Raw genomic sequence first — 8,272 nt, 5'->3', positions numbered from 1 at the left:
TTCCATCAAAGATTCATTACTTGACAGTAATAAACAAAAGTAGTGGAAAGTTGTGTCTCGGACAAAGTTCTAACGCATCAGTGTAAAGAGCTGTGTATATTTGCCAAATAAGGAGGCCGGAATGTATCATACAGAGGAGTGAGCATGAGAAACAACGGGCTACTCATTGGAGCAAGATCCTGAGCTGACTTGAGGCTAACTTCATCTCCAGTAGACTGCTATAAACCTACACCGAAGTTATGAGAAAAAGCACAATCCTGCAGAGGAGTAAGGAGAGAACTGACTAGTGTCTCATACATAAATTTACTTCTGAGGGAAATTGCAAGCACCACAATGAAACATATATTAGTTGCACTAGACCTACTCTTCGGTGTCGCCTTCAACTACCTGCAACCAAGAAGGTATCTTTGAACATTGCATAAATATGCACAAACAAAAGAACGTCGCGCAGCGAAATACAGAAACTATTTCTTCACATTCATACATCACAAAACTTCATGTCACTGTCGGCTAGACACCGTCGAATTACAAAGGTAAACGCAAAGGACGTGGAAAAGACTGAGACATCGAATGCGCTTCCAGTTTCTGTGTTACAAGAAATATGACACTAAGCTTTACTTCCGTAGAGCCAAAGCAGGAGATCTACTGCTATCATGTTTCTGCTGCTACTACTGTTATTGCAACTATTATTATTATTATTATTATTATTATTATTATTATTATTATTATTATTATTATTATTATTATTGAAACGAGACCCTGTAACGAAGCTATAATATCGTGAATTAAAAGCCACTGTAGTGCTAAAAATATTTACGTACAAAGTTTAGTAGGACTGATGAGGGATATGGAGTAGTATCTGAAAGTCTCTCCTTTTCGTTTTTAACGTTGTACATAAATATTTTTAATACTACTGTGGCTTTTAATTCTCATTATATTATTATTATTATTATTATTATTATTATTATTTTATTTTAACTGTTAATTACATTACTCTTGAGAAGCCAGCTGTTCATACTGTAAAAAACTAAGTCTGCCTGATGCAGATTACATGCCTTACTGTAAGGCGCAATAAAGTACGTTAAAACCAAAATGCAGTCAGCAAATAAATGGAAATGCTATTGTGTACTTTCTGACTGATCATCTGCAAAAATGAACTTTCGAACAGAAGAAAACCTAGAACAGACTTTCCAATACATGACATAATATAAAAGAAATAACATGGTGGTGATAAGTGAATCTACAGTATGCATACCCAGTGTCGTCAGTCTTTGATTTGTTAGATTTTATTTAGGTATTCTGAGATCCCGCAAAGAATTTGATAGTTATTAGAGGTACAAATGGTTCTAAAAATAATAAATCCATCAATTCGGCTACGTTGTCTTGTATGTGTAATATGTATCCAGTCGCGCGTATCCACACTTTGATGCAAAGATCGCAGGAAGCGTGAGAGATACATCTCTTTATTATTATTATTTTCTAATTGATTGCATTACTGTAGATGCCCTGTGTCAGACAACGGTTCATGGAAACCTTCAGTGAGACCCCCTGACCCCTGGAACGGCAAATCTTACCCCCTTCAACACGGTAAACCAGGAAACTCCCAACGGCGGTGGAAAATGATGACACGCACTCACTCACTCACACACGCACACACGCACGCACACACGCTTAGTTACTCACACCACAAACGTCTCCTCCCCTTCTTCCCACCGCTCCAACCTGAAGAGGCCGCGGAAACATCACTGTAGGTCATTCAACCGCGTGCGACTACGAGGCTCGAACGCGCTGCTGGCTCTAGAGCCGTCTCTCGCTCCCAGTTTCGGTTTGATCATCCTGCACGAAGCGCCGCACATCCCTGAGCAAATGCTCTTTGCAACTGACGAGACGCGTCCCGTAAACACGCCAGCAACTCTGAGAAAAAGTTTCGTATGGTGTTAATTTGTATACAGAATTGCAGTGGAAACAGATTGATGGAAAAATAAAGTACAACGCTCTAAGTTTCGATAACATCTTGCAAAATATAACGACAAAAAAAAACAAACAAATAGAGAAATCTAAAATCCTTGCCCGTTGCTACTGTTGTGCTCCGTCTAAACAAGATTGAAGACAACGTATTTTCTCTTTGAAAGGTAAGAAATAATCTGCTTCACAATGGTTTCTCGAGGTATTATGTCTCAAAGACAACGTAGGGAATACTTTACTCCATCTTGTGATAGTCCTTTGCAATGAACATTCGTTATATGATAATAATGATACCTCAAGAAAAGGGGGCCGTTAGCTGTGCCGACTCTGTACCTGGAAGCTGTCGTCGGCGACAGCACATGACGTAGATTATTAGAAGCAAAAACAAAAGAACTGGATATTAGGACACGCGAAACAGCGTTCGTCGTAGGATAATGCAAATACAACAAACATGAGGAGGGATCCAGCATTGCCATATGGTAACAGATAAACAGTATCCTCAATAAAGAGGATAAAACGCTCGGTTATTCAGGGAAATTCATGGAATGTGGAGATTAAATCATGAAGAGGGTGGTGGGGCTGGAGAGAGGGAGGGGTTGGCGTGGGGTGGGGTGGGGTGGGGTGGGGGAATGGAATGTGGAAGTGCAATGAGTGAAAGGGGTAAAGGGTGGGAGCGAACGACCTTACTTTTTTCATAACGTGAATCTTAAATATAAAAAGGAGAATCCCTGCCTTTTGTTTCTGAAAACTCGACATAAATTTAAACGCTGGTAAGTCAAAGTAACCGAATCTTTGGTAAAGTATATATAATGCACCTTAGATACACTTGCAGAATTTTTTGCTTACTGTTTAGAACTCCTTAACAGAGAGGGTTTGAATAATTTTTCCTGCATTGCCAATATAAAATTCTCACACAAAAATCTTAGAAGAATATAATATATCCTGAAATGATTGTCATTTTGCAATTTATAATAGTAAACATGGAAATCCGACGTTCAACTTGAAGAACACCCAGTTATTGCAAAAGTTGAGAATAGAAGATAATTATCAAAGCTAATTTACAACGGAAAACAAATCCTTTGTGTTGTGGAGGAGGCTTATTAGCTTTCTGAAAGAAAGAACAAAGTTTTCTTTGCATAGGAAATAACGTTTATCTTAATGTCTGTTATCACTTGAAAGAATATAGTAATAGATTCACAAAGTCCTTCTTTTCATCCTCATATACTGATCAGAACACGCAACTCTGACACGAAAAAAGTATGGAAAATACCACTCAAAAAAACCGATATGGCATATCAGTGTCAGTGATTTTAAACAGGCTTTACTACAAATATTTTCCTGGTTTAGCCAAGTTATAATTTCCTTGTGAATACGAGTGTGAATCAGTTTTAAATCTAAGAATATTGTAAGGAGATATCAGAAATCACTGAGGAGATTGCATAGATAATTTACTTAGTTTTAAATTTTTTTTATTCATTTTGGCAAACACGAATTTAGTTACCTCCGAGGTAAAGATTTTGAGTCTGTTAGCTTGTCTATTTCTATATAATCAAAATATCTTTGAAAACAAGTCAATGAAATTTTACTATTCATTCTGTTCCCTGGAAGAACAGATTAGATTTTGGGGTAGAACCGGTTCTGGAACAGAAGCAATTACTTCTTCATTTCGATTATTGTTATTCTCTTCGATTTTGATTCAAAGAATGTGCTCATCACTAATATAACAATCAACAAATCTGTTATTTGTGAAACAGAGAACCTAACTACCGTCGGGTATTTTGGCTGAGTCAGAAGGCTTCAGAACGTGTTCCAGCTCTGATTCCGGAGGGAAACGGTCAACTATATACTAACTCTATTTGTTGGTGAGGAAGTTGTTATCAGTTTGGGGTTCATTCACAAGATATAAACCTTTTAATATGCGTCATGGAGGTGGTGTTTTTATTCTGTTTGCTATTCTGTCCGTCTATGAAAAGGATAATGTGAAAATTTGAAAACAGTCTCATGACTTTCATCTTGAAAAATCGCCATGTTCCATGGAACAACTAATTCATTATTGATTTAAATCTGAGCCTGGAACTTAATCCAGAATCCTTGGCCACTTGATTTATAGTTATTGTCACTAACGGGAACTAAAGGAAAATGCCAGCTTCCTGTTTGTGAGAAAAAGCATTATCAATAATATAAAGTTCCTGGTTTACAACCAATCACCTATTAATCCGGAAAGAAAAACTGAACGAGTGAGAATATTTGAGCAATTATACTAATCATGTTCTGGCTTCCCAGTTATACGTGAAAAGTTTTTGTTTTCTTATGAATCACGCCAATCGAATTCCATTTTCCGGTCCCAACCACAATGCTAAGGAATATATTGGCATTAAAGTAATGAAAAACTAATCTCCTCTAAGTATCATATTTCTAGGTTATCTGTTGTTACAAAAACCTCCAAACTAATAAAAAAGAATTCCAATGTTTAATTGCTTCATTTGTTTATATTAGGTTCAAAGCTTACGTTCCTTTGACCACATGTACACGTTTTTATGTTTGTTTTATTCATTTCAAAAATACTTTCCTTTGACCGGAAAAGTGAGGCATTACCATAACCTTCCCTCATCCTTTAACCCCTGTGACGATTATCATCACAAGTAATGAATATTGTGAGCGTGTTTGTTTCAATAACTGATAAGTGGGAGGAATGGTCAGGTAAAACACGCTCGGAGATTTTGAGTGAAGATCAGGAGACTTGGTTCTGAACAGCCTTCTCAGTTTAATCACCATTTTACAGAAAATGTTACATCTTTATCTCAAACATCAATGTCCCTTTTCGATGGACCAAATCCTTGGATAATCCTCTTGAATGCCTTGGAATCCAGAGAGGCTCTGAAACTATAGATTGTGCAGTAGATTTCTAAAATGATGGGTCAAGTCCTTCCTTGAAATGATATGAAACATTGTTTCACATTATGTCGAGAAACCAGTAGTTGAAACATTGAATGCAATGAAGATGAATTCCCCTATCATCCTCAGTAACATGATGGTAGTAGCAGAGCCAATTATTAATATTAAATTAATTAATAATATTAATATATGCTTAGATTATGCCAAAACAATGTGTGGAATGTATATTAATACATTCCACACATTGTTTTGGCATAATCTAACATATATTAATATTATTAATTAATTTAATATTAATAATTGGCTCTGCTACTACCATCATGTTACTGAGGATGATAGGGGAATTCATCTTCATTGCATTCAATGTTTCAACTACTGGTTTCTCGACATAATGTGAAACGATGTCGTTTCATATCATTTCAAGGAAGGACTTGACCCATCATTTTAGAAATCTACTGCACAATCTATAGTTTCAGAGCATTAGTTATATGGTCCCACTGGCTTACGGCAGTTACGTGACATAACTTAAAATGACGCAGATGTCATAAAAGTGATGAGCACACTCCAAGGTATTAAGGAAGATATAACCCAAGGGTTATTAAATAGATTCACGACCTACACACACAAACCATATGCATACATACATATGTACACACATACTCACAACACACAAATACACACACACACACACACACACACATATATCTATATATATATATATATATATATATATATATATATATATATATATATATAGAGAGAGAGAGAGAGAGAGAGAGAGAGAGAGAGAGAGAGAGAGAGAGAGAGAGAGAGAGAGATGCGTGTATGCGAGCAGTACTTTGTTTTGAATGAGAAGGTATTGGCCATTCTGTTCGCGTAAGCGTTGCTGCTCTGTTTCCTGGGTCTGTCATTCTTTCTGGTAATTTTCCCAGAATAGAAGCTTGAAACTTTAATCACTGTTCATTTGAAGCCTGTGGATTCTCTCTAGCTTCTGTCGCCTATCAGTTCAAATCAGGCAGATAGCTCAAATTGTGATTAATCATACATTATCTCCCTGAAACTTGGAAACTGCCATTACTCTTCTTATGTACAGTTTTTTTTATAGCCTAAGGCCTTGGTAGCCAAAATACAACCAAAAATCTCATTCCAATTATTGTTATCAATCATTGTTGTTCTTGATATCTGCACAAATTTTGATAGCGTAAGATCTTGCTAGCCAAAATCTAATCTTAAGAATGATTTCCTTCACCAAAGAAACTCATTTCAAGATTTTTTTATTAGACTGATCTATTGCTTTTTTAGCTGACACTGCTAAGTCTGCCTATCTCAAGTAGTGTCAGGCTGGCAAATGTTCACTACCTCTGCCATTGTCCCTCTTTTAAGCATTGCTCTGCTTTGGGCCCCTTCTCGTCCTTCCTTCCCATTCCTTAGAACACGAGTTCTCCTCACAAAACGTCTTTCTCTAGTTTAACCTTGCAGGTTGCAATTTAAGCAAACATTCATTGCATCTCGAGGCGAGGAAATTGTTCTCTCCAAAGAGTCTAGACTACTTTCTCTCTCTTCTCTTCCTCAGATTCTAAAATATTTTCAGAAATTATCTGGAAATTTAGTCATTTTCCCTTGAAATATAGTGGTATCTTGAGTCTAGAAATAACCGGTATATTATTTTGGAAGAATCACGTTAAAGAAGTGGTTAAATGTACCTCCAAGGCCCTGGATATTGCTTTGTAAGTGCAGCATGAGGAATTCACCATACCTTGATGAAGCATTGTTCTCATTTCTGGAATGCTCCCCACATACAATTTTTTTTTTTTCGTCATAATCTCACCATTAACCCATCCTTTCTGGCTGGGCTACCATGAGGTCACATCCTCTGATGACGAATATTTTCCAGCTATTACTTCGGATATGGCTCTATAAAGCTTCTTGTCACCTTGCTACTGGCATTCCCATTGTCACCTTGTTCACGCCCGGGTTCATATGATATTCCAAAGATACGCTGTGCTGCTGTCAGTGCACCTCACGTGGTGCACTATAGGCATGACTTAAGGGTCTTTGCAGCGTCCGTTTGGCCCCTAGCTGCAACCTCTTTCATTCCTTTTACTCTACTTCCGTTCATATTCTCTTTCTTCCTTCTTACTTTCCGCCCTCTCCTAATAATTGTTTCATGGTGCAACGTCGAGGTTATCTTCCTGTTACACCTTTAAAGCTCTCTTACTGTCAATTTCCTTTCCAGCGTTGAATGACCTCATAGGTCCTAGCGCTTGGCCTTTGGCCTAAATTCTATATTCTATTCATACCTTTCCCAGTGTCTCCTGAATAATTTATCTTGCGATCGCTTGAGAAGGAGAGAAAACTATTTGGTAGCCGTTATAGGCTTGTTTTTTTCTGCATACAGAAAGAAAAAGATACGTGCATTAATTTCTGGGCTATATTTGCAAGAAAGCCTGAAGTTGTAACAAGAAAATAACCGATTTTTTAAACGGCACATTCTTAATTTTCTCATAGCTTTTAGAAAATAAAATAATATGAAGCGAGAACATTGTGAATATAATCTCAACTCTCAGTTACCTCCAATGTTCAATATCGATGCACTTCTATTTCTTGCTTAACATGAATGAATCTTCACCCAAATCTCTCTCTCTCTCTCTCTCTCTCTCTCTCTCTCTCTCTCTCTCTCTCTCTCTCTCATTAAGCTATATTTTCTTCGTCTTATAATTACAAAGGGTACCGCGGTAATAAAGCTAAAATAGCCGTTAAAATCATCGTCATCATCATCATTATCATCATCATTCGGGAGAAAAATGTTACGGCGCATGTGTCACCTGGTATAACGAACGCGGTAACAGATGGTTGGTGCGTGAGCGATGCTGTCTGCCTTCCCCTGGAACCCTCGATCTCGAGGGCTCTCATCAGAAAATTGCGCTGGGCGTTATAAACGGTTTTTAAATCTCGTCTTTGCTTTAGAGTAGCGCATCTCAGCTCGTTTCAAATCATGGACCACCAGCTCCATAGGAAATATTTAGGTCCATTTGGTTTAGTAACGAAAACAAAGCACAGACAACAAACAGGTTGGATTAAAATATATTTCCTACACAAGAATTAAAACCTGAAGATTGTCATTATATTTTTTAATATGAATAATACAATAAAATGAATGGTCAATTGTTTATCTGGGTAAAACTGTTCTTCCTGCATTTTCGACAAATTAAAAACTATATACGCCAATAATGTATATACTAATACCCAATTTAAAACCCAAATATAGTGAACATCCCCGTGTGCCACCCAAAATGTAACAGTGGTCCATGGGCCACCAGTTGAGGACCACCGCTTTAGAGCGGCAGAGGGGTTTCTATATCAGGCAGGTGGACAAAGTAAATGCTTTTTCCTGAGATTTCACAGACTGGAG

At 37.3% G+C, this 8,272-nt stretch overlaps 1 protein-coding gene across 1 annotated transcript in view; it reads left to right on the top strand.

Annotated features, from left to right (window-relative positions):
• The first annotated feature begins 1,752 nt into the window (after nucleotides 1-1,752).
• Np (Notopleural) overlaps nucleotides 1,753-8,272 on the top strand; it is a 107,491-nt gene continuing 100,971 nt past the window's right edge. The window contains exon 1 of the mRNA XM_067111252.1: nucleotides 1,753-2,132. The gene's annotated coding sequence lies outside the window, so the exon portion shown is untranslated. The remainder of the gene's footprint in view (nucleotides 2,133-8,272) is intronic.

Source organism: Macrobrachium rosenbergii, chromosome 11 (genome assembly GCF_040412425.1).
Source record: "Macrobrachium rosenbergii isolate ZJJX-2024 chromosome 11, ASM4041242v1, whole genome shotgun sequence".
NCBI classification, from domain to species: Eukaryota; Metazoa; Arthropoda; class Malacostraca; order Decapoda; family Palaemonidae; genus Macrobrachium; species Macrobrachium rosenbergii.
The sequence above is the reverse complement of the archived record's forward strand: the minus strand, read 5'-3'. Positions and strand labels throughout refer to the sequence as shown.